This window comes from Microcebus murinus, chromosome 1, assembly GCF_040939455.1.
Source record: "Microcebus murinus isolate Inina chromosome 1, M.murinus_Inina_mat1.0, whole genome shotgun sequence".
Taxonomy (NCBI): domain Eukaryota; kingdom Metazoa; phylum Chordata; class Mammalia; order Primates; family Cheirogaleidae; genus Microcebus; species Microcebus murinus.
In genome coordinates, this window is record NC_134104.1 from 47555297 (window position 1) to 47568664 (window position 13368).

The 13368-nt window shown below is 33.2% G+C and overlaps 1 protein-coding gene across 1 annotated transcript in view; it reads left to right on the plus strand.

The window, feature by feature from the left end:
• Positions 1-1302: 1302 nt before the first annotated feature.
• The window catches only part of ZPLD1 (zona pellucida like domain containing 1), a 62442-nt gene continuing 50376 nt past the window's right edge, over positions 1303-13368 (plus strand). Inside the window, exon 1 of the mRNA XM_012779653.3 lies at positions 1303-1439. The gene's annotated coding sequence lies outside the window, so the exon portion shown is untranslated. The remainder of the gene's footprint in view (positions 1440-13368) is intronic.

The window sequence follows — 13368 nt, forward strand, 5'->3', positions numbered from 1 at the left end:
TAGATTCATGTACCTCATTTGTACTCATGGGTAGAATAGTATTATAAGTATGCTTGTTTATAGAGCTGACACTTCCCTGAAAAACATGAGAATGGATTTGTTTGATATAGAAAGTATCAAGCTCTTTCTTAACACTGAACAGGAGGTAGAAGGCAACATGAATAGCCCCTGGCTGTTATTTTTTTAGTGGTTATATTAGCTTTAAAATCTCTTACCATTTAGAGAAAGAGTTTGGTTCAAAGGATTGACTAGAAATCTTAAAAGGCTGAACTCTTGGATTTTAATCTCGGTTCACAGTAGCCACAGGCAACTTGTCTCTATAACAGGTAATTGAGAACATAAATGTTGTTAAAGTACTCTGAACCAATTGAATAAAATGAAATCTTATAAAGGTATAGACTAGTGGTATTACTGATAGAGCAATACGAGTTTTCAGGGTATCCATTATTATTAAACAGCAGATGGAGTAATAGGAATCAATGCAAATGGCTTCAATCTTCTGGACAGTTATCCCTAAGCACAGCAGTGCATAAAGTAACGTTTTACTATGGCCAAAGCATCTTGAAAAGCTTTCCTTGTGGCATCTGTATCCTAAGTTCCCACTTTTCTTTCCAGTGAGAAATCATAATAGCTATTGGAGTGGAATGCTTAGATGATTTCCAAACAGGGTCCAAAGCTCCAGAGGCTGGTGGGAGTGGAAGTTGTTTGGAGGCCCTTAAACAAAAGCAGAGATTATGAAGCAGGTTCAGTGTCTAGCTTACTTCACAATTGGGTCCTGTTTGGTTTGTTTGCATTGACAACCTTTTAGTCATTATTATCCCAATCAAACCAGTTTTCACAATGATACTCCATATCCCATTTTCATCACTACATGAAATGTCGTATTGAAAGGACCAGACATCTTTCATGAAGCACAACAGGACATTGATAATTGTGCAGATTAGCTCCTGTTCCAATCCCAAGCCTTGTTTCTTTATGATTTTTTCCTAGACCAGCAGGCTTTCCCTCATCAGGCTGAAGATGGCTCACTTCATACATACCACTCAAGATTTCTGTACAGTATAAAATAGAAGATCAAAAGCAGGTAGAAAATAAAGGGAGTAAGGGAATGAAATGAAAATTGAAAGAGACATAGTTGGAAGGAAACAAAGGTTTCTAAAAGATGAGCTCAGGTTTCATGTTGGTGATGATTAATCTTGCAAAACCTTCTGACCAGTGGAGGAATTTGCTTGTCTAAAATTCAGGGTTTTTTTTTTTTTTCCTTTTTCCTTTTTTTTCTTTTTTAAGACTTTTCAAAATGAACAACTCTTCTCTCATTTGAAGGTTTGAATCTTTTCTGAAAAAGATTGGTAAGGCCAGGCATTTGAACACTCAGTCAGTCACATGCGGCAGAACCAGGCACATGGAGGACAGCTGACTCCACAGAACCAGGAACTTGGGTAAGTGCCCAGCACTGAAGCCACCTAAAGTGACTGCAAATGCTGCCTATTTGGTAAGCATGGAAGACTCATTTTAATCTAATAATTTTTTTAATCATTCAAGGCAACCTTCAATAATACTCTTCTACTGGTTGTGGTTCCAGTGATGGGTAAGGTTTGGGCTGGGAAGTATCTTAAATATAGCAAAAGGAAGTGAAAAACATCTTGTATTTGGTGCAGAAAAGGATAAATAAAACTTTATTTTATGAACTGCAATCCATCCCAAACATGCTGATCACATTTGGAGAGAAGACCAACTCTTTTGGCAGCTTATTTAATCTTGACTTTAGAGCTTGAGGTCAAACATTGTGCAGGATTTGCCACAGCATTGTGTTTCAGACATAAATCCTAGCCATGGGAGATGTCTAGTCCGCTACAACCGACAGATGCTCCATTAATGGAAGAAAACAGATAATTTATATTTGAGATTTCTTATCAGGGTTTCATTGCAGCCGAGAAGCTGGCAGGATATGGATGGCATCATCTCTTATTACAGAGATGATATAATAATTGAAAATGCTTGTGATTTTCTTTTAAATGAAAATTATTTTAGTGGTTAGCCTAGTATTGTTAGAATTGACATGAAAACTCACATAACCTGGGACAAGTTACCTATGTGACATGAAATCTCTCATAACCTGGGATAAGTCACAAAGAGGAAACATTATGGTTTCCATTTCTTGGGAGATCTCTACGGCTCCTTCCATTCCAGGACTCCTTCCATTTTAGTTTTGGTAAAACAAGTTGCTTTTTGGTGTTAAGTAAGTGACTTCACTTCTTAGGCTCATGCATTTAAGATAATCATCTTTTTGGTTCCCAGGATTCTGACATAATTTGTTTTACTCCTCTGAATTAGCTTATAATTCACTTTAAGGGCAAAACAAACAAACAAAACCCAAAACAATTCTAAATTGTTGGTTTAAATAAATTTGTTAACAACAAAGAGTTTGAATTTAAACACCTAATATTTTTCTTCATGCATAATTGAAAATCTCTCATTATTTCATTTTTCAATCACTAGATGTACTTCATGTGATACGTTTCAGAACTTTCATTTGAATTGTTGCTCCCACTTATCCATTTTTAATGTCCCTGGGTAATTTTTGATTTTTCTTTGCTGACTATTATAATACTTAGAAAAATATAAAAATCTAGAAATATTGTATGTACTTTCATTTTAGAGATTTTCAGAAACATCCTCAAAATAAAATATGGTCATTATTGTTAATAGCTGCATAATACAGTAATAAGATATCTTAGATATTGAGGCAAATTCTACATTCTTTTGAAGACATTTAACGTTTTTTCCCCCTTAAAGATGTCCTATAATAATGCAGTGATAACAAACAATTGAATTTTTCTCCTAGGAAACCTTATTCTAAAGGTAACTTTTAAATCACTGAACCATGAGCAGATGGTATGGCATTAAACCATAAATTACTGAAGATTCTTGTTTTTGTAGCCTTTTAAATAGATAGCATTAAATTTAATAGTAGAAATGAGAATCCTTTGTATCATTGAAGCACCTATTTAGTAATGTTTTCCTGCAAGGAATTCAATTTTTTGGTTAACTTACCGAATTTGTGCTTTGGTTTTTTATGTGTTTTTTTGTTTTGTATTTAAGCTGGCATGTAAACTAGGTCAAGACTATAAATTAAGCTTGATATGGTTTGCTGTGTATTGTCTTCATTACAAAGTGATGTAACTGGAAGCTACAGATGGGACAGTTTTACCAAGACATGATAAAGTAAAGCATTAGGCTGAATTTTGCAGATTCAGTCATTACTGATTATTATTACATGTCTAAGTTGATTTCAAGTAGTAAATTATAGAAATTTCAAACTTCCAAGACTTCAACCATGAAGAAAGGTGCACATTAAACAAGTAGCTGATCAATTCTACAACTGATCAACAATACTTTTCCAAACAGAGAACTAACATCATGGTAAATATTTTATTGCTCATGGCCAATAGCCTTTATCATGGATTATAGAAAAGCATATTAATGAGAAATTAATAAAAAGACAATATTTTCTGAAAGAAATCTTAGAAATATTTCATGTTCTGTCCCCCAGATTTATATGGTATTTATGTTTATAGTCATATACCAGTTATTTATAGCAAGATCTGTAAACTTTTTTGTAAAGGGCCAGATAGTAAATATTTTAATCTTTATGGGTCTCTGTTATGATTACTCAAATCTGCCATTGTTGCTCAAAAGTAACCATAGAAAATATGAGCTGTGCTCCAATAACATTTCATTTATAGTCACTGAAATTTGAATTCCACATAATTTCAGTTTTCATGCATTGTTATTCTTCTTTTGATTTTTTAAACCATTTTAAAAATATGCAAACTCTTAGATAGTGGGCCATACAAACATAGGTGGTGGGAGGAATTTGGCCTGCAGACTATAGTTTATCAACTCCTTGGTTCAAAGTATTAATTTTCTAAAACTCATAGGAAAATATAAGAGCATATAAAGAAATACATAAAAACTCCCAAATTATATATATGGACCTTATGGATTTTTTCTTAAAAATGGACAAAAATATTTTTAAAATTGTGGACCCAAATTTTTTTAAAAAGCTGCTAACCACAAGAACAGCAAAGTTAAAGTTAGATTAATGTGATAATTTTGTTATTTCTGCTGCTATATGTGAAAAATCCAGATGCTAAGTACAAAAGATATATTTAGTTTGGTTCAAAGGTAGTTGAAGCTAAATGAAAATGTCAATGGCTTTGTTTGTAAAGTTAAGATTCTCTATAAAATTAGGTTGACTTGAAACTTTCACTAACATTATAGTCATTTGATAGGAAATTGCATCATTCAAAAGAATAAGAAAGCATTAAGACTACTTATTGTCTTCTATTAACATTTAAAATATATTTGCTCAAATGTGCTTATCTGAGAAAGAGCCAGAGTTCTATACCTACACTCTCTCTCAGTTGAACACACCATTGTTATACCTCAGAATATAAATCTTTTTACGTGTGTAAATTGTACTTTAAAATTAAACCATTTTTCTTTATATAAGAAATATTATGGAATTGGAAAAAATTTATGGCCAACTTTTCTTTCTGTTTCAAAGGTACTTTATCATAATTTGGTTAGCTATAATAGGTTATAACAATTGGATAATTTTTAAAAGTTACTCACCTTTTATAGATTTTAAATCATTATCCATAGACTATATATATTTTAAAAACTTAGGTGTATTTGTGTATATGTGTATTTTTGCCCACATATTTGAATTCTGGCACAGCAATTCTAATTAGAAACTTATTTTGAGTATGTATTTAAAATTAAAGTAACATGTTTCTGCTTTCTACAATTCTTTGCTTTATTAATTCTATCAAAATGTGTGCCATTACTGTTAACAGAGTGAAAAGGAGACTTAGCAATAGATTGTATTATTTAAGTTTTATTTTTTTAGTTTATAAAAATTAAAGTTACTTACAAAGGCATAAAATGTACTAGCTGAACATTGCTTTTTAAAAAGAGAGCTAATTAATTAAAGGTTTTTACAGAACATAAAAATAATAGTAGGACTTGTTAAAATAAAACTGAGCCAATTAACTAAATTCAAGCAATTTTTAATCCACGAGTTTCACATACGTAGGTATAATTTCAAATTTCTAGATCCTAAATCCTATTTCCTTTTGTATTAAAAACATAAAAATCAATATGAATTTTTTTGTGATAAGTGGATTGACTAGAGGATTTTAATTTGATTTATGTTTAGATGAAATTGAAAATTTTAATGTCAGTGATGGAATATTTAAACAGTAAAGCATTACTTTGATCAGGAATAAACGTTGGTACATTCAATCTTCCACACTTCGGAGGTATGGTACTGTCCCTTTTGTAGCAAGATGATCATTCATTTTACAAACATTTCCTTGAAATTCTACAGTGGATCTGGCACTCTGGTAGAACCTAAATGCAAAGATGAAGTAAAACTCTTGCTTTCATGTAGCTTACAGACTTATTAGGAGAGAACAAAGGCGTACATCTCAGATGGACACCTAAAGGGTTATTCTGCCCTGTAGGAGACATTTGGCAATGTCTGGAGATATTTTTGGGTGTCATGATGTGCAAGGATGGAGTATTCCTGATTAATAGCAGGTGGAAGCCAAGGATGCTGTTAAACATCCTACAATGCTCTTGAAACATCCTACAACAAAGAATTATCTAGTCCAAAATGTCCATAGTGCCAACTTTGAGAAACCCTGATATAAATGTAGCACATTTTTAGAACTGCTATCATAGAATGATTCACAGAGTCTGTTGGGAATACAGAAGAGGAAGTGGCCAATTCTATGAGCCACAAGGGTTGTCTTGGTAGAGGACTGTCTTGAACTGAGAGCTGTGTTTGAGCAGATTCTTGGAAAGCTGAATGGAGAGATGTTCCTCTGGAGAGGGTATGGACTTTGGAAGGTCTGCTTTCTAGGCTGAGACAGCATACTGAGAAAAGGCATAGATACACAAAATAACTTGTTAACTTGGGGAACTGTAGAGTAGATAGGATATTAGAGAATAGAAACTCCAGATTGGGCAGGTGAGTAAGAATTCTTTTCTTTTTTTGCCATCTCATAGAGTTGGGGCTTTCTCCTGAAAGGTGTTGGAAATGAAGAAGGGTTTCAAGCAGGGACATGGCACGAGCAGGCAGTCTAAATAGAGGATCATCAACCTTGGTGTGAGAGATCATGATTATTTAAGAAAATACAAAATCCTATATCATTTACCCTGAGAATAACCACAGGCGGAAAAAGTCTCCCAGTGAGAAAGAAGGGTCCATACTTCTTCCCTGACAATTGTTTTGTTTTGGTTCGATACCTTTCACTTTATTTGTCAGAACTCTACCAAAGTAATAAAAAATTAATCTTAATTTTCACTAGGTTCTTAAATGTATTACATTGTACATTGGTTGACTCCTGCAGGCTGTAATAGCCATTGTAGCATCACTGAGCATTTTCATTCTTTGTAAGTACTGTTTTCAGATTTCTGTTATGCAGTCATGGTAGAGAAAAATAAAATGTGCTTACCAATAAAAAAAAAGACAACTAGAAATGGAATCTCAACTATAGTAAAACTTAGTTTCTCTAAGTGGTTCTCAATCCTGAAAACGTATAGAATCACTACAGAAGAGATTGGGCATCTGTATTTTTTAAAACTCCTCAGGTAATTCAAGTTATCATTTAGAGTAGAGACCACTGTATAATCCTGATCCAGGGAACTCTCCTATGGGTAAAGAATAATAATTTCCTGATTTCATTTGGCTTTGTAATTTCTTTTGAGTTTTTTCTCCAGTAAACTTAACTTCCTATTTCCACTGAAAATTAAAATTATAATAATATGCATTTTCTGAGCATATACCAATTTTCAACAAGTAGCTTTGTGACAGTGTTATGGAAAAAAAGGGAAGTAGACTATGATTTCTCACATAAGATTCACAAGTTGAATGAGTCTCACTCGAGTAGCAGAGAGACAACTAGCAATTTAATGAGGAATTTTTGAACAATGATATATATATACTTTTTTAAAAAAAATCTTATTTTGTGCTGCTCGGTTCTATGATTGTTGGTTAATGTGGCTAGTAAGCTTGGTGCAATGATGGAGAGGCTGGCAGTTTGATCTTCCTATATCTCACTATCCATCCATCTTTTAGATCATACACTCCACCCTAGAAAACTGCCATGAATTTGACAGTTTTCTTACTAACCTGCTACGGGAGAAACTGTGATTATCCTGATGCTAAATCATCCTTGTAGAAAGTAACTAAAAAAGTCAGCCCTAATCCTTTGTTTACTCACCAAATAGTCCTTGATAGTCTATGTAAGGAAATGACTTTTATTTTCATCCATCAGGAAATAGAAAGGGAAAGATGGTTCAGTCTTTGTTCTGAATAATCCTATGGATTAATTATAACATTGCACCAATGAGCAAAAGAAAAAAAAAAAACACTATTGTTTAACTTGTCCTCTTCTTAACAGTCTTAAATATTCTCCTTTGTATTTCTTTTCTCTGCCATCAAAGTTTTCCCTTTGTGAATAAAAATTTCCCCTAAATATGAATTTCTTTATAGGTACCTTCATATTATTGGCTCACTAACTGATACTCTAGCACAATAATTATTGGAAAAGATTGTTCTAATCTAAACCCATGGTTTTCAGTGGCACCCGTGGAACATCCTCCTAAAGGGATCAGTAAAACTCTCCAGGGGTATGTCAGTATTTTGAAAGGAAAAAGCTATATTTTCTTCCATTGCTTTGATTTGTTTTTTAGTGAAAAGAGTTAATTTATTTAGATTTTCAAATATCACATATAGGAAAAAATGAAATCATTTTATGTTTTTCAAAGACCTAATCCCTGCCCTTCTTCAAGTCCATTTATATTTTATGCTTTTCATGGAGTTGTCCAATGAATGGGCCAAACTAAAAACACATTGCAGTTCATTTGGCCATTATGTATTTTTGGGTGACATCTTTTGTGCAAGTCTTTGGGTAGAGACATTTGTGTCATGATGAGTCTTGGTTTTCATACTGTTCTTGATAGAACATTTACCAAAATATTATGAAATAAACTCTTCTGAAGAGTTTATTTCCATACGTATAAGGATTTATGTGTAAATTTGTCAAAGGCCCTGATTTACTAGTTATAATGCAACATTATCTGCAATCTCTTCCAAAATAATACATCCCTCTGTTTACCTCCTCCCCCCACCAACCCAGCTAAGGTCACTTTTCCTTTGACTGAGATCCACTGCTAAGACAGTCTACCCTGCCAACTGTGGCCCACAGCCATTCCTAGAGTTTGCCTGGTGTTTCAGATCCCAGAGACCATTTTGGTTAAAGAGACAGGAGCTGAAAGTTGTGTTTGGAGTTACGTCTTATAGCCCCACTCTACTATTGTGGGGCTATAATTTTGTTAGAATTATGTTCATCTCATCTAAGGCACAAAAGCTCATAAGCTATTTTCTTAAGAATGAATAACTTTCCTCCCTTTCAGAATTCTCATTCTCCAATATGTTGGCACCATTAACTTTGATCCTGTAAATAAATGAGTCTGATTTTTGTTTCTTTGCCTACTTTGACTAGATAAAGGATGAAATGTCATTTTACAAAGGTGCTATAACCTAGTCATAGTTATTTAGTCACTCAGATTATGTGGGGCCTTATTTTAACAAGACATAAAGTGACTCACTCAATGTACCACAGTTAGAATACGTTACCTATAGTTCATCTGCTTTTGACTTTTATTATGATAAATTTCAAACGTACAAAAATTGAAATAGTATAATCTTTACTATTTTGCCATATTTCTTACAGACACACACACACACACACACACACAAATACTTTCTTTTTGATGGACCATTTTGAAACAGAAATACTGCTGCTATTTAAAAGTCAGGATTTATTTCTTTCCTTTTAATTACTAATTTTCAGAGTAAAGATTTGATATAATGGTCATCTCCATTGACCTATGAATGATTTTAAAAAAATTATAAAATAGAGACAATATGGTGCTAATGGAAGTGTTTAAATATAAGGGGTAAAATTTTAAAGGTTCTTTCAGATTTTAATCTTGATTTTATTTTGTTCTTATTTGGTTTATTTGGATGATTTACATTTATATAAAAGGCTTATGTCTGCTATCAAAGATGGCTCCAATCTCTCTAATTGTTGTTGTCTCTTAAAATTTTAAAAAGAAAAAAAAGGAATTAGTTATTTTATTATCTTGATACTTTAATTTGGCTCACTTTATTTATTTATTTATTTATTTTTATTGAGGTAAAATATACATACATAATTTACCATCTTTACCATTTAAAATGTACAGTTGAGTGGTAATAAATATATTTATATTCTTTTTCTTCCCCCTGCATGCAGCCTACTGCTCTCCCCTTCCCAGCCTCTGGTAACCACCAGTCTACTTGTCATCTTTATGAGAGCCACCATTTTAGCTCTCACTTATGAGTGAGAATATACAGTATTTGTCTTTATGTTGCTTGGTTTATTTTATTTAACATAATGGCCTCCAGTTCCATTTAAGTAATCCTTTTGTGTCTACATGCTACTTGATCTGACTGGCTAAAACTTTTGTGGATCTGATTTCATCATGCCCAAAGTATCATATTCTGTGGCTGTAATTTTATGGTTAGCAAACAGCTAAGTTAGATATATTGGAAATTGTTATTTCAGGAGCTGTTTTTAGTTATCTCCTTTTATATTATTTATATCAAACAATCTTGCAACTACCTAAGAAAAACATTTAGCCACTTGCATCAATTCCCACATTTAAAGAACACAGGCAGCTCTGTTTGCTTTAGGTGTTTCTCAGAGTGATGTCATGAAGGTTAATATTACATCCCCAAAATAGCTCAACAAATAACTTTTAAAAAATCTTGAACGTTAATGAGAACAGGGTTGAAAATGTGTTTTAGGCAGAATAAGGTGCTATTATAAATTAGCAGTAGTATATTTTATTTTGTGATTATTGCTTCCTCAAGGCCTCTGAGAAACAAACAAAAATGTAAACACAAGGAGAAATGAAAATATAAAGCCTATAGCAACTTATTTTTTTTTATGTAATTTTAAATTCTTCCACTTTTGTCTGTGGAAGAAAGGAGAAAACCATACAAAAGCAGAAGGGCCAATACTTTTCTTTAGTAACATTGAGATTAAGCTATGAGACCTCTTGTTGATTTTTTTTCTTATAAAATGTCAAGAGGTAGGTATGAGGGTGTTCTGGAGGTACCATTTGCCATCTCACGAATTGTCAAGCAAGAAGGCAACAAAACATCTTTAAAGCTTTCTGATATAAAAGTGTAAATTCTGATAAGGGAGATAATTTTTGAAGGAAGGCTCCAGGGAATTTATCACTATTTTCTCCTGAAGGTTTGGAACACCATGGTTTCACAGGCTCTTTATAGCTGGACATCATCTCAGTAATCTTCTAGTCTAATACTTCATTTCACACATGTGGTAACTGACAGTAAAGCCCAGCATATGATGTTCCCAAGGCCACACAGCCAGATAGTGACAGAATGAGAACCAAAGCCCAAGCCTGGTTCTTATTTATTTATTTGGAGACAGGGTCTCACTCTGTTGCCCAGGCTGGAGTGCAGAGGTGCAATCATAGTTCATTGCAGCCTCAAACTCCTGGGCTCAAAGGATGTTCCTGCCTCAGCCTCCCAGGTATCTGGGACTACAGGTGGGTGCCACCATGCCCAGCTATTTATTATTTTTATTATTATTTTTTTGTAAAAACAGAGTCTTGCTATGTTGCTCAGGTGGTCTTGAACTCCAGGCCCAAAGAGAGCTTCTTTCCTCAGTCTCCCAAAGTGGTACAATTATAAGGCTTGAGCCACTGCACCCAGCCACATCTATGGTTATATTTATCCAAGGGTGTGTCAGAATATGTGGCATAAATGTCAGACTATAAGAAATATATAGATAACATGAAAGCACAGATATCTCTGTGAGCCTCTAAAAGGAAGTTGTTGGGAGACTCAACTCACAATTTATGATAGTAAGGCAATTATTTTTTCCCTAAAGAAATCTTTCATTACTCCTAGGTCATAAAGATAGTCTCCTAAATTAACTTCTAGAAGTTTTACTATTGTTAATGCAATTATTTTACAGCTAAAATGTTTCCCTTTGATTAAAAACGTTTTGAGGGCAGAAACACATATTCTCTGCATTTAGTGAAGCCACATAAAACTGGCATTTATCATCAACAAATTCAACTATATAGTCTTGGAGAAGAAAAAGGAAATGCAATTAATATAAATAGTATGTGTCATCTTCCTGTTACTCCACTTAAGGAGTTTGTTTGACTCTGCCGAAACGTGAGAGATAATATCAAGCTGATTTGGTTCTGTTGGTTTGGGTTCATACATAGCTTTTGGAGTGTGAGCATCTCAACATTAGGTATATGATTTTAGAGTCTATAAATCTCCAAACATAGCTATTTCTCAAGATTTTAAGTTTAAATTCTGACTTTTTAGACTTCAATAATGATTTTAAGCAATCTTTGAATAATATTTGATCTTATATTCAAAAGTAGTTCCCCGGCCGGGCGCTGTGGCTCACGCCTGTAATCCTAGCTCTTGGGAGGCCGAGGCGGGCGGATTGCTCAAGGTCAGGAGTTCAAAACCAGCCTGAGCAAGAGCGAGACCCCGTCTCTACTATAAATAGAAAGAAATTAATTGGCCAACTGATATATATATAAAAATTAGCCGGGCATGGTGGCGCATGCCTGTAGTCCCAGCTACTCGGGAGGCTGAGGCAGTAGGATTGCTGAGCCCCGGAGTTTGAGGTTGCTGTGAGCTAGGCTGACGCCACGGCACTCACTCTAGCCTGGGCAACAAAGCGAGACTCTGTCTCAAAAAAAAAAAAAAAAAAAAAAAACAAAAGTAGTTCCCTGATGTATACTGAAAAGGAAATCAAATATACTAAATCAAATATACTTTATGTGAGGGGCAGTTTAATATGTTTTAATGGGGTTTAATTACATATTACAGCAAGCAATTTAAGCATTCAACTAATTCTTAAAATAAAAAAATTAAATTTTTTCAATCTCAGGTTTGCTTAAATATCTCAATAATATATATAATCTTTGTAGCACTTCAATCTTACATGAAAAGTTTAAATTGTTTACTCAGTTGCACATTTTAAATCAGAATAAAAAGACTAAATTTACCTATTTACTTAAATACCTTACCATACCTATTTACTTAAATAGGTAAATTCTCTAGCACATTTGAACTGCTTAAAATAGCAACATACAAAGATTCTTCAGTGCAAAAAAAATTCTGTAGTTTTTTATTTCCTTAAACACTTTTATGCTTACATATTCCTGGGGTTAAGTGCTGCTAATCCTCTTGAAAAGCATTTATTGTCTAAGGTAACTGCAATGACATATTACTCAATAATATCACTCATCTAGCTCATATAACCCAAGTATCTAACATCGTTAGATTCAAGTTAGTCATCATCCAATTCTCTCTGCAACCATGCATCTTTTAAAAAAATATTTGATTGAATTTTGGCTTTCTTGACTCTTAAGATATTTGAACAACTTTTCATGCCACTTTAATTATTTCTTATTTTAATAGAATCTTATATTTTCTCATATTTTTCTGGTCTGGTAAGACCATAGAATTCTTATAGATATAAAATGATATCTAAGAAGTGGGATTTTTCTATATTACACTAGCCTAAAGGAATATAACAACCAAATGCAATACATAAACTTTTACATTTATTTGTATTATCTCTTTGGCCTCTTTTTTGGGTGTGGGTCCTGGACTGGGAAACATTTTTATGAATTGGGAAAATTTGAATTTGAAATTGATATTAGATGCTATTACGAATTATTTATAATTTTCTTGAGATTTTTAGGGTACTGTGGTTATGTGGAGAAAATTTTTATTCTTATGAGATGTGTGCTGAAATACTAATGATTAAAATATCTAAAACTTTCTTCCAAATGATTCAACATCTACCATCACCACAATAGATAGACAGATGGATAGATAGATAGAGTAAAACAAAATGATGAGAAAAATAATATCTATTGGAATCTCCATATCTCTAGGCTGTGTGGATGCTGTCCTGCTCCCAGCTTCTGAGAATAGAACACCAATGATATTAATTTCATCTCTAAAGATAGTAATCTAATTATGAGAAGAAAAACTAGCTGTGAAGTTCTCATGGTGATTCTGTGTGTGTCTCTGTAAATGATTTTATACATTAAATTAGTTTATATCTTGGATACACCCAAATGAATTTTTATTATTTCTTTTGAAGTGAACTCATTTTATATAAGAGACTTCTTTTCTCCCCATGGCAGGAAACACTTAATCTTACCAAGATAACT